Source organism: Silene latifolia, chromosome Y, assembly GCF_048544455.1.
Source record: "Silene latifolia isolate original U9 population chromosome Y, ASM4854445v1, whole genome shotgun sequence".
NCBI classification, from domain to species: Eukaryota; Viridiplantae; Streptophyta; class Magnoliopsida; order Caryophyllales; family Caryophyllaceae; genus Silene; species Silene latifolia.
In genome coordinates this window covers 208004859-208016487 of record NC_133538.1, presented here as the reverse complement: position 1 = coordinate 208016487, position 11629 = coordinate 208004859, and the positions used below count along the sequence as shown (strand labels likewise).

General features: G+C 38.7%; 1 long non-coding RNA gene across 1 annotated transcript; it reads left to right on the top strand.

Annotated features, from left to right (window-relative positions):
• The first annotated feature begins 3686 nt into the window (after positions 1–3686).
• Positions 3687–10994, top strand: LOC141634018 (uncharacterized). The gene is made up of 3 exons (XR_012538757.1): positions 3687–3835; positions 10009–10098; positions 10738–10994. It is a non-coding gene; the product is annotated as an uncharacterized LOC141634018 (long non-coding RNA).
• Positions 10995–11629: the final 635 nt, after the last annotated feature.

The window sequence follows — 11629 nt, the reverse complement described above, 5'->3', positions numbered from 1 at the left end:
CTTAACATGTTGGTTTTCTCCGGAGGGTAAAACTTCTTGTAAAAGGCAAGTGCTAACTTCTTCCATGAATCGATTCCAAGAGTAGCCTTGTCAAGGCTCTTCAACCATTGCTTCGCAGCTCCAATCAAGGAAAAAGGGAACAATACCCATCGAATTTGATCTTGTGTTACCCCGAACTCAGCATATTGGGCCAAGGAGAGAATTAATCCATTAAGAGGAGTAAGAGGGACGAATTGGGCTGGATGGACTGACAGCCTTGAGGAGCCCGTAAGCAAGGAGCAACTAGGTGGGCTTTTGGCAGAATGAAGAGCATTGGGCCTCAGCTAGCAAGCTATAACCCGGCAGCAGGAGAAGCCTAATGAGGATGTAATTCAGCTAACTTATCATGCAAGCAACCTAAACCCTACTAGGGTTTGGGTCCTATATATAAGGCAAAGGGAGGGAGAAAGAGCATTCATTCATACACATACAAACTCAGCATATTCGATCACGGTATGACCACAATTGTTGAAGTACCTCTAACGGTTCTTCTAATATTTGTCAAAGTTCTCTCGATTTCGGAATCAATAGGCAATAGACCGCCTTGTGATCTCCTAGACATGCAAAAATCAAACAGCTAAAAAACAATTAAAACTACCTTGAGGAGATTGACTTCCCCAAGTTTAAGAAAGACACAACTAAAAATAACAAATGATAACAACTCAATTGAACACCGTCCCCCGGCAACTGCGCCATTTTGGTGAGCGTGTCGTATATGCTCTCAAACAAAATTTATAATCTCAACAAACTACTGCTAGTAGAGTGTCAAGTAGAGGTCGGATCCCAAGGGATGGGTATTGTATTGACTTATCAGTTGTAAATAGGTCTTAGTGTCACAATTTGGGTTGAGATTGAGATTTGCAATTTAAACTACTTAACAAAGGAAAACTAAATAATGAAAGCAAAGCAAATTAAGCAAATAGAATTTATAAGTAATTGATTAAAGACACTAGGGTGTCATGGGTTCATAGGGGAATCATGATGAGATCACATAAATAAGTTACGTTGATGCAAGCAATTATTGTTGTAATGGAATCGAGTTAGTTTATATCTTACAATTCCTAGGGAAACTTAGTGGAGGCTCGGGAGGTTGAGGAGGCTTTAGCTCGTGGATAACGAACTTATGTACTGCTGGTTCGTGAATTGGGGTCCGTTGGTGTGTGTGATGACCGTGGAGTACAGGGGCTGTTAGAAGAGTTTCGGGATGTGTTTCTGGATGAATTACCGGATGGGTTGCCTCCTTTACGTGGTATTGAACACCAAATAGATCTGATTCCAGGGGCGGTATTGCCTAATAAGCCGGCCTATCGTTGTAATCCGGAGGAAGCAAAGAAGTTATAGAGACAAGTCCAAGAATTGATAGATAGGGGATATGTTCAAGAAAGTTTAAGTCCGTGTGCAGTGCCTGCGTTATTAGTGCCAAAGAAGGAAGGGACTTGGCGAATGTGCATTGATAGTAGAGCGGTGAACAACATTACAATCAAATATCGCTTTCCTATGCCAAGACTTGATGATATGCTTGGCGAACTTTCTGGTTCAAGTGTCTTTTCTAAACTGGATTTGAGGAGTGGTTACCATCAAATGAGGATTCGAGAAGGGGATGAGTGGAAGACCGCGTTTAAAACGAAGTAGGGGTTATATGAATGGCTTGTGATGCCGTTTGGACTTTGCAACGCTCCTAGTTCGTTTATGAGGCTGATGAATGAAGTGTTAAGGCCGTTCCTTAACAAATTTGTGGTGGTCTATCTTGACGACATCCTGATTTATAGCAAAGATGAAGAGTCGCACAAACAACATTTGCGAGCCGTGTTTGAAGTTCTACGAGTTCAGAAGCTCTATGGTAAATTAGAAAAATGTACTTTTATGGTCTCAAGTGTTGTTTTTCTTGGTTATATTGTGGGTAAAGACGGAGTAAGTATGGACCCATCCAAGGTCGATGCTATTCAAGCCTGGCCAGTTCCGAAATCAACTACAGAGGTGTGAAGCTGTAATACCCCGTATTTTTATATAATAAATTAATCGGATATTATTGAATTAAACGGATATTATTAAATGGATATTATATAATATTAATTATTATACATTTTATATTACCAATTAAGTCGGGTAAATTATTAAGTCGATAATTTCATTAAGTTATTTTATTCATCTCGCGTCGTATCGAGCTAAGTTAATTGTGACGGGTTTATATAGAATTCGAATTGTAAGCTAATTCCCATAATCCTTCCACCATTATTTGTTTACTACAAATCATAATCACACAATACTATATTCATTACATCAATTCACCTTTTGCTATACTATATTCATTACATCAATTCACCTTTTGCTTTAACAACTCACCACCCCTACTTTAACACCTCACACTCCCTCATTCACGCCTACCCACTTCTCCAACATCAATCATCAACCCACGCGTAAAAAGAGAAAGAGAGAGCAGCCGTGGGTGATTGAGGGCACTGCAAGGAAGAGCTAGGGACTGACGTCGACGGCCGTAGGTGGCCCTGGTGGCAGCTGTGGTGGCGTAAAAGGGTAAGAGCACAACCTTCCCTCTGTTTTCATTTTCTGTCGAGTTATTGGTTGATGTCGTGTGTCTTAGGGAAGGGTCTGGTGGTTGTTGATGGGATTTCTGGGTTGTGTGGTAAGTGACGAGTGTTGTGGTGGTGGTTATGGTGGTTATAGGTGGTGGTAGTGACGGATAGAGGCGGCATCGACAGGAGGGATAACAACGGGTGTTAGCAGCGGTTTCAGGTGGGTTTTACACGGTTAAGTTGGGGGTGGCACCACTGTGGACTCGGGGGAGGTCGAACAATGGTGACACCGTGTCTGGGTACGTGGGTGAGTGGCGAGTTGAAGGGTGGTTGTTTGGGTAGTGAATAGTTAATTGTTGCGGTGGTGGTGATAGGGAAACAGTGGTGTTTGGTGATGCGTGGTGGCGAACCAGGCGATTGATGGCCTGGTTTGACTCGCCGTGACAATCGATCGACTTGATGGGGGGTGGCCGTTGGTGGTCTGGGGCGAGTGGGGGTTTGGTCGGTGGTTGTCGCGGTGGTGAGGTGGCTTGTGGTGGTGGTCACATGCGTGTGTGAAGGGGTACGGTCAGTTTTGATAGTTTGAAACGGGTTTTAATAATTTAATCGTTATATTTCGTAATGGGTCGTATTATTAATTAATTAATCTAATCCCGAGTTATTTAAATAATTAAAGACGGGTTTAAGTCGGGTTTTGTTATTTATAAAATAAAGGGTTAATATTATTATTAGTGAGCTAATTAATTGTCGTCACTAGATTACTTTCATTAATGATTGATTCGGGTTTTTATTAAAATCGCACATGACATTTAATCCTTTAATTATCATTTGATTTTAGTTCCGAGTAATTAAAATAAAATAATAATTAATTATTGAGAGTCGGGATTATTCGAATTGTTTTATGTTTGACTCGGGGTTTCTTAAATCGTTGAATTCGTTTAATCTTTTAATTATCATAATAGTTAATTAATTTAATTTCCCGAGTCATCTAAATAAATTATTCCCGAGTCAATTAAATAATTTATTTAATTTAATCCCCGAATCGTTTCAATAATTAGAGATGGACTTTGAGTCGGGACTGGTTTAATAGAAAAGTTACTATGTCGGGAAAGCTTCTATTTTGGGAGATTGCTATAATTAGTAGTTAGTAATTATAAATATTATAATTGTTTTAGGTGACGGATTCGGGAAGGATCGATAATCAGATTCGTTGCTTTATTTCTGGATTGCTTATACTGCGTTAGTTGGATTTGCGACCATCTCAGGTAGGAATTTCCTACTCAACTCGGGTTTTACTGTTAAGAGAATTGAATATTTAATTGTGACGGTCGATGAGATTAATGTTAATATTGTGATTTATTATTGGAGGCGGAGTATATGTGTAGTTGTTGACAGAGCTGTATGACGGGATTGTTATTGAGTTTTGTTGTTGGTTATATTTGATTGTGGCGAGTTGATTATTCAGTTGAGCATAACACGGAGTGTGTTACTGCCAGTTGTGCATAACAAGTGATTATTCTTGCCAGATGAGCATAGTAAGTAATTACTACGGCCAGTGATAGTTGTGCATAGTAAGTGATTACTACTGCCAGTTGTGCATAGTACGGGGTACTACTGCCAGTTGAGCATGATACGAAAGTATTACTGCCAGTTGTTGAGTTGAGCATAGCACGGGGTTAAGGGAGTTGTGCTACTGCCAGTGACGTAAGTGAATTGTACGGATGAAGTGATGAGAATTTGAAGGATGTTTATTTTGGTTGGATTATTATTACTGTTGTTTATTTTATTCCTACTCAACCATTGGTTGACGCGTGTTTGCTACATGTCAAAATAAAATTGATGCCTGCTTTAATCGATGGCATCCTGTGGTGAACCATTTAATATTTCCGGTTAAATGGGAGCGATTTTAAATAGCGAGTTTTGAGTTAGCTGGATATGGGGAGCTTGGACGTGTGAGCTTTCGGACCTGCAGGAGTCTAGATCACAAATGTAGTTATATCACTTATTTAATTTCCGCTGCGAGTTGTATTTATTTTTACAGTAGGTTCTAGTTGACTAAAAATTGTAAGACTTATGTAATCATTAAAGTTCTATTTAAAGTACTTTGGTGAGTTGGACTTTGTTATCTACTACCTCGGGAAACCGAGATGGTAACAGTCCGTTTTATGAGGGAATGTCTTGACGAGGACTTCTTTTATAAACCGGGGTGTTACAAAGTGGTATCAGAGCGAACGATCCTCAGGCCTAACTAATGAATAATAATGAACTTAGGATGTGTCTAAAGAAAATGAACCCGGATAGAAACTGTTAGGAGCCACTTAAGGCTTGGGATGAGTTAGGGGCCCCCTCACACCAACCTTCTGGCCCTTTCAGTTTTGAACCGGTTACCTTGAGAGATATCAAAGAGTGGGGTAATTTAAAATGAATATTGTTTATTTCCTCGTAGGAGTTTTGGCTGCTTTGCTTGAATATTGTTTTAATTGATGACTGAGGTTACGGGACGTAACCTTGATTTTAAGGAGAGTTGAAGGGATGAAATGAGGATTTGATATTGGATTGTTTTGATCATAAGAATGAAAGTAATTACAAATTGATTTTGATTATGTGGTTGGACGTTGTGTGATAGTAGAATCATGTCTAGTGATATGCGGTTGTGTGAATCCCAAAGCCATGTTATTTGCAATATATTATGAAAGATATGAATGCTTTAGAGTATATACTAGTAGTGTGTGAATGTTTATCGACCAAGTTGTGTTGATATAGGGGTAGAAGGGTGTTAATGAAAGCTAGTGACCTAGTAAAAAGGAACTTAGAGCTGAACTTTATTCCGTCAGATTTTACCTCTATTTGATTTAGTTGCCATTTGACCTCCGTTCATCATACAAGGTTGAAATATTTATGAGTGATAACCGAGTGAGTTAGCTTTCTAATGTCGTTGGTCTCGTGTTAAAAAGTTTTACGGTTTGGGAGAAATAAATATTCTAGTGGACATTGGTCGGAATATTCCTGTACGGTTAAGTTTTTGACAAACGATTTTGTAAAATTCCTAATTTAATTTTCACTTAATATTTTTGCCTAATTCCAACTCCACTGTTTAAAATCCTCAAATATGTTTCTAAACGGATAAGGCACGTTGCAAGATAAATTTTTGACAATTAATAGTGATTTTTACAAGTTGCCCCAAGTTTTTGACAAATTGCTGATCATTTTCTTATTCGACCCACTGAATTGTAAAAATCTTTATAAAATGATTATTCGAGATTTGAGCTTAATACTTTTTCTCATGATTTGAAAACTCTTTATATTTTATGGAAAGTATAAAAACTCAATGTAGAATATAACAGTTATTTAATGGTGATTTTTGAAAGTTACAGCTTGACTTTGATTTCTGAAAACGCTAGTTTTACCAAAAGTTTAAAATAAATGTGTTATCAATTTCTAACCTATGATAAATGGGAGGTGAAAATAATGATAGGAGGACCTAAAGAGGGTTAAGAAATGATAGAATTAACCACACCTTATTTTGTCGGTATAGAATATTTAAAATATGTTAAGCCTTCTTTCCCCGGGTAGGAAACTTATGTTGTCTTGTTTTACTTTTATAGAACCATGCCTCCAAAGAGATCTACACCTACACCCTCTACCATGTCCCAAGAGGAGATTGACCGTTTGATAGCTATGAATGAGGCTTTGACTGCGTCACTAAAGGCTAAGGGATCGGTTCAGGATCCCGCAAAGATGAGTGCTAGTATCGCAAGGCACAACCCAACGAAATATGACGGATTAGGTGAACCATCTTTACTTGGGGATTGGCATAGAGAGTTTGACAACCTTTTTGAGTTGTTAGGATGTCCTGCGGAGTTGCAAGTAGATCAAGCTGCTTACTATTTGAGAGGAAAAGCGGGTTTGTGGTGGAATCGTAGTAAGGAAGTCTTAAGGGAAGCTTGGAGGGAGAGTGATGAACCTTTTATCACTTGGAAGGGTTTCAAGGAGAGTATGAGAGCTGTATTTGTACCAGAACATATTAGGAGTAAGATGAGAGCTGAATTTGATTCTTTCAAGATGACTGAGGAGATGACAGTAGAGACTTATTATAACAGGTTTATGGAATTGTCAGAATATGTAGCTGATTTGAATTTTAGTGATGAGATGTTGGCACTAAGATTGGAAAAGGGATTAACAACCACTATTAAGAAGAGGCTTGCAGCTGGTCAACCAAGTACCATGGATGATGTTTATCAACGAGCTGGCCATGCAGAGAGGATTGCAGATATGTTAAAGGAAGAGAGGAGGGAGAAGGAGGAGAAGAAGAAGGAAAAGAGTGAGAAGAGAAAGGCTGAGTCATCAAGTGAGGTAGTTTGGGGTAGTAAGAAAAACAATACTCAATCTAAACATTTTTCACCCGGAGGGTTTAGTTATAGTGGAAGTGCAACACGAAGTGGAGAAGGAGGCTCAGGTCAGATTCCAGTTCGAGGATGGAGATGTTTTAACTGTAATAAAATGGGGCATAGAGCTTTTGAATGCAGGAGTGCACCTAGGGGAAGTAATGAAAATAGGAACCAAGTGGGTTATCGCACTCCCGCACCAAGTATTGGGAGAAATAGGAATGCAGGACAATGGGGTACTCAGAGGAGTTACAACAATAGGCAAGGCAATGAGGGCAATCAGAGCAATGGTGGAAAGACTTTTGGTACAGCTAGTACATTGCAAGGGAATGGAGAGAAAGGTAACTAGTTTATTGAGTGGATTAGAGTCTTATAATTCATATAAGTATTTAAGTTGTAAGCAGTTTAATAAAGTAATTGTAGTTCCGAAACTTCGGAACGAAGTTTAGTTTTAAGTTTATTTTGTGATACATTTTCATGTTTTGAATTAGTTTTGTGATACGATTTGATAAGTATGATATGGTTTGATAATTATAATGGGATAACCCTTTGAGGATTCACATGGTATGCATTGGTTCCAATGATAGTCTTTCATTAGTAAAGATAGACTGAAATGAATAATTACTAATGATTTGTACTGCTAACGGTAGCCTCATTGAGAGAACTTATATGTTGATTACCTTTGGTAAGGAGTAGTTAACTTGAACGTGAATTGTGAATCTTTTATCCTCTTTCAGTTGTTAGCAGTAGTTTGAGAACTTTAATTATAATAATGAAGGTTACGAGGACGTAACCATGTTTTTAGTTGGGTAGGATTGTAAAATCTTAATGCTTAAATTGCACTTGTTTGTAGATTGTAGTTGACCAAGTTGATGTTTAGTTGTGGGGTACCTACGCAAATGAGTTATATATTCTGTTAGTTGGTTGAGGTGAAAAGGGGAGTATAGTTAAACTACTGGTATTGAGTTGAATTGTGGGGCCTTTGTGCCAAGTTATGCCATGGTTATTGAGTTACTTGGGTTGAGATCGGAAATTAGATGGAAGATGACAGTGTTCTCAGATGATTATTTAGTTGTTATACAATTGTGTACTCAGGTAGTTATTAGTTTTAATTAGTTGGTTAAGTATTGATGAATTAAACTTCGGGACGAAGTTTATTTTTAGGAGGGCAGAATGTAACATTCCGTATTTATTATGTTTAATTGAAGTGTCAAAAGCGTGTGTTAACTGTGATAGAAATGCGTGACGCCCGTAGGTACAATATGCAATACCCTTCTGAGGTTTGGGTACGGGAGCGAACTTCGGGACGAAGTTCATTTTAAGGGGGGAAGATTGTAATACCCCGTATTTTTATATAATAAATTAATCGGATATTATTGAATTAAACGGATATTATTAAATGGATATTATATAATATTAATTATTATACATTTTATATTACCAATTAAGTCGGGTAAATTATTAAGTCGATAATTTCATTAAGTTATTTTATTCATCTCGCGTCGTATCGAGCTAAGTTAATTGTGACGGGTTTATATAGAATTCGAATTGTAAGCTAATTCCCATAATCCTTCCACCATTATTTGTTTACTACAAATCATAATCACACAATACTATATTCATTACATCAATTCACCTTTTGCTATACTATATTCATTACATCAATTCACCTTTTGCTTTAACAACTCACCACCCCTACTTTAACACCTCACACTCCCTCATTCACGCCTACCCACTTCTCCAACATCAATCATCAACCCACGCGTAAAAAGAGAAAGAGAGAGCAGCCGTGGGTGATTGAGGGCACTGCAAGGAAGAGCTAGGGACTGACGTCGACGGCCGTAGGTGGCCCTGGTGGCAGCTGTGGTGGCGTAAAAGGGTAAGAGCACAACCTTCCCTCTGTTTTCATTTTCTGTCGAGTTATTGGTTGATGTCGTGTGTCTTAGGGAAGGGGTACTGGTGGTTGTTGATGGGATTTCTGGGTTGTGTGGTAAGTGACGAGTGTTGTGGTGGTGGTTATGGTGGTTATAGGTGGTGGTAGTGACGGATAGAGGCGGCATCGACAGGAGGGATAACAACGGGTGTTAGCAGCGGTTTCAGGTGGGTTTTACACGGTTAAGTTGGGGGTGGCACCACTGTGGACTCGGGGGAGGTCGAACAATGGTGACACCGTGTCTGGGTACGTGGGTGAGTGGCGAGTTGAAGGGTGGTTGTTTGGGTAGTGAATAGTTAATTGTTGCGGTGGTGGTGATAGGGAAACAGTGGTGTTTGGTGATGCGTGGTGGCGAACCAGGCCAGTTGACGGCCTGGGTTTGACTCGCCGGCGGCAGTCGACCCCAGTGGGGGTGGCCGTTGGTGGCTGGGGCAGAGTGGGGGTTTGGTCAGGTGGTTGTCGCGGTGGTGAGGTGGCTTGTGGTGGTGGCTGTGCGTGTGTGAAGGGGTACGGTCAGTTTTGATAGTTTGAAACGGGTTTTAATAATTTAATCGTTATATTTCGTAATGGGTCGTATTATTAATTAATTAATCTAATCCCGAGTTATTTAAATAATTAAAGACGGGTTTAAGTCGGGTTTTGTTATTTATAAAATAAAGGGTTAATATTATTATTAGTGAGCTAATTAATTGTCGTCACTAGATTACTTTCATTAATGATTGATTCGGGTTTTTATTAAAATCGCACATGACATTTAATCCTTTAATTATCATTTGATTTTAGTTCCGAGTAATTAAAATAAAATAATAATTAATTATTGAGAGTCGGGATTATTCGAATTGTTTTATGTTTGACTCGGGGTTTCTTAAATCGTTGAATTCGTTTAATCTTTTAATTATCATAATAGTTAATTAATTTAATTTCCCGAGTCATCTAAATAAATTATTCCCGAGTCAATTAAATAATTTATTTAATTTAATCCCCGAATCGTTTCAATAATTAGAGATGGACTTTGAGTGGACCGGTTTTTAATAGAAAAGTTACTATGTCGGGAAAGCTTCTATTTTGGGAGATTGCTATAATTAGTAGTTAGTAATTATAAATATTATAATTGTTTTAGGTGACGGATTCGGGAAGGATCGATAATCAGATTCGTTGCTTTATTTCTGGATTGCTTATACTGCGTTAGTTGGATTTGCGACCATCTCAGGTAGGAATTTCCTACTCAACTCGGGTTTTACTGTTAAGAGAATTGAATATTTAATTGTGACGGTCGATGAGATTAATGTTAATATTGTGATTTATTATTGGAGGCGGAGTATATGTGTAGTTGTTGACAGAGCTGTATGACGGGATTGTTATTGAGTTTTGTTGTTGGTTATATTTGATTGTGGCGAGTTGATTATTCAGTTGAGCATAACACGGAGTGTGTTACTGCCAGTTGTGCATAACAAGTGATTGTTACTGCCAGATGAGCATAGTAAGTAATTACTACTGCCAGTGATAGTTGTGCATAGTAAGTGATTACTACTGCCAGTTGTGCATAGTACGGGGTACTACTGCCAGTTGAGCATGATACGAAAGTATTACTGCCAGTTGTTGAGTTGAGCATAGCACGGGGTTAAGGGAGTTGTGCTACTGCCAGTGACGTAAGTGAATTGTACGGATGAAGTGATGAGAATTTGAAGGATGTTTATTTTGGTTGGATTATTATTACTGTTGTTTATTTTATTCCTACTCAACCATTGGTTGACGTGTTTGCTTCTGTGTCAAAATAAAATTGATGCCTGCTTTAATCGATGGCATCCTGTGGTGAACCATTTAATATTTCCGGTTAAATGGGGAGCAGTTTTAAATAGCAGGTTTTGAGTTAGCTGGATATGGGGAGCTTGGACGTGTGAGCTTTCGGACCTGCAGGAGTCTAGATCACAAATGTAGTTATATCACTTATTTAATTTCCGCTGCGAGTTGTATTTATTTTTACAGTAGGTTCTAGTTGACTAAAAATTGTAAGACTTATGTAATCATTAAAGTTCTATTTAAAGTACTTTGGTGAGTTGGACTTTGTTATCTACTACCTCGGGAAACCGAGATGGTAACAGTCCGTTTTATGAGGGAATGTCTTGACGAGGACTTCTTTTATAAACCGGGGTGTTACAGAAGCTTTCATGGTTTAGCGTCATTTTATAGATGATTCATCCAGGGTTTTAGCTCGATTATGGCTCCAATTACAGAGCTAACCAAGAAGGGAGAGTTCGTGTGGACTAGCAGCGCCCAAAAGGCGTTTGAGGAGGTGAAGCACAAGATGTGTTCCGGACCTGTTTTAGCACTACCCGATTTTAATAAATTGTTTGAAGTCGAGTGTGATGCAAGTGGTGTTGGAATTGGTGCCGTGTTAATACAAGAGAAGAGACCTATTGCATATTTCAGCGAGAAATTAAACGGTGCAAGGCTGAACTATTCAACTTACGACAAGGAGTTTTATGCAATCGTGAGAGCATTGGACCATTGGAGTCATTATCTGCGTCCGAAGCCGTTTATTTTACATTCTGATCACGAGGCTCTTAAACACATTCATGGACAGCAAAAGTTAAATCAAAGACATGCTAAATGGGTAGAGTTCTTGCAATCATTCACGTTTTCTTCAAGGTACAAGACCGGAAGTTCTAATATCGTGGCTGATGCATTATCTCGAAGACATTCATTGTTGATTGAGTTGGGTGCCAGAATTCTTGGTTTCG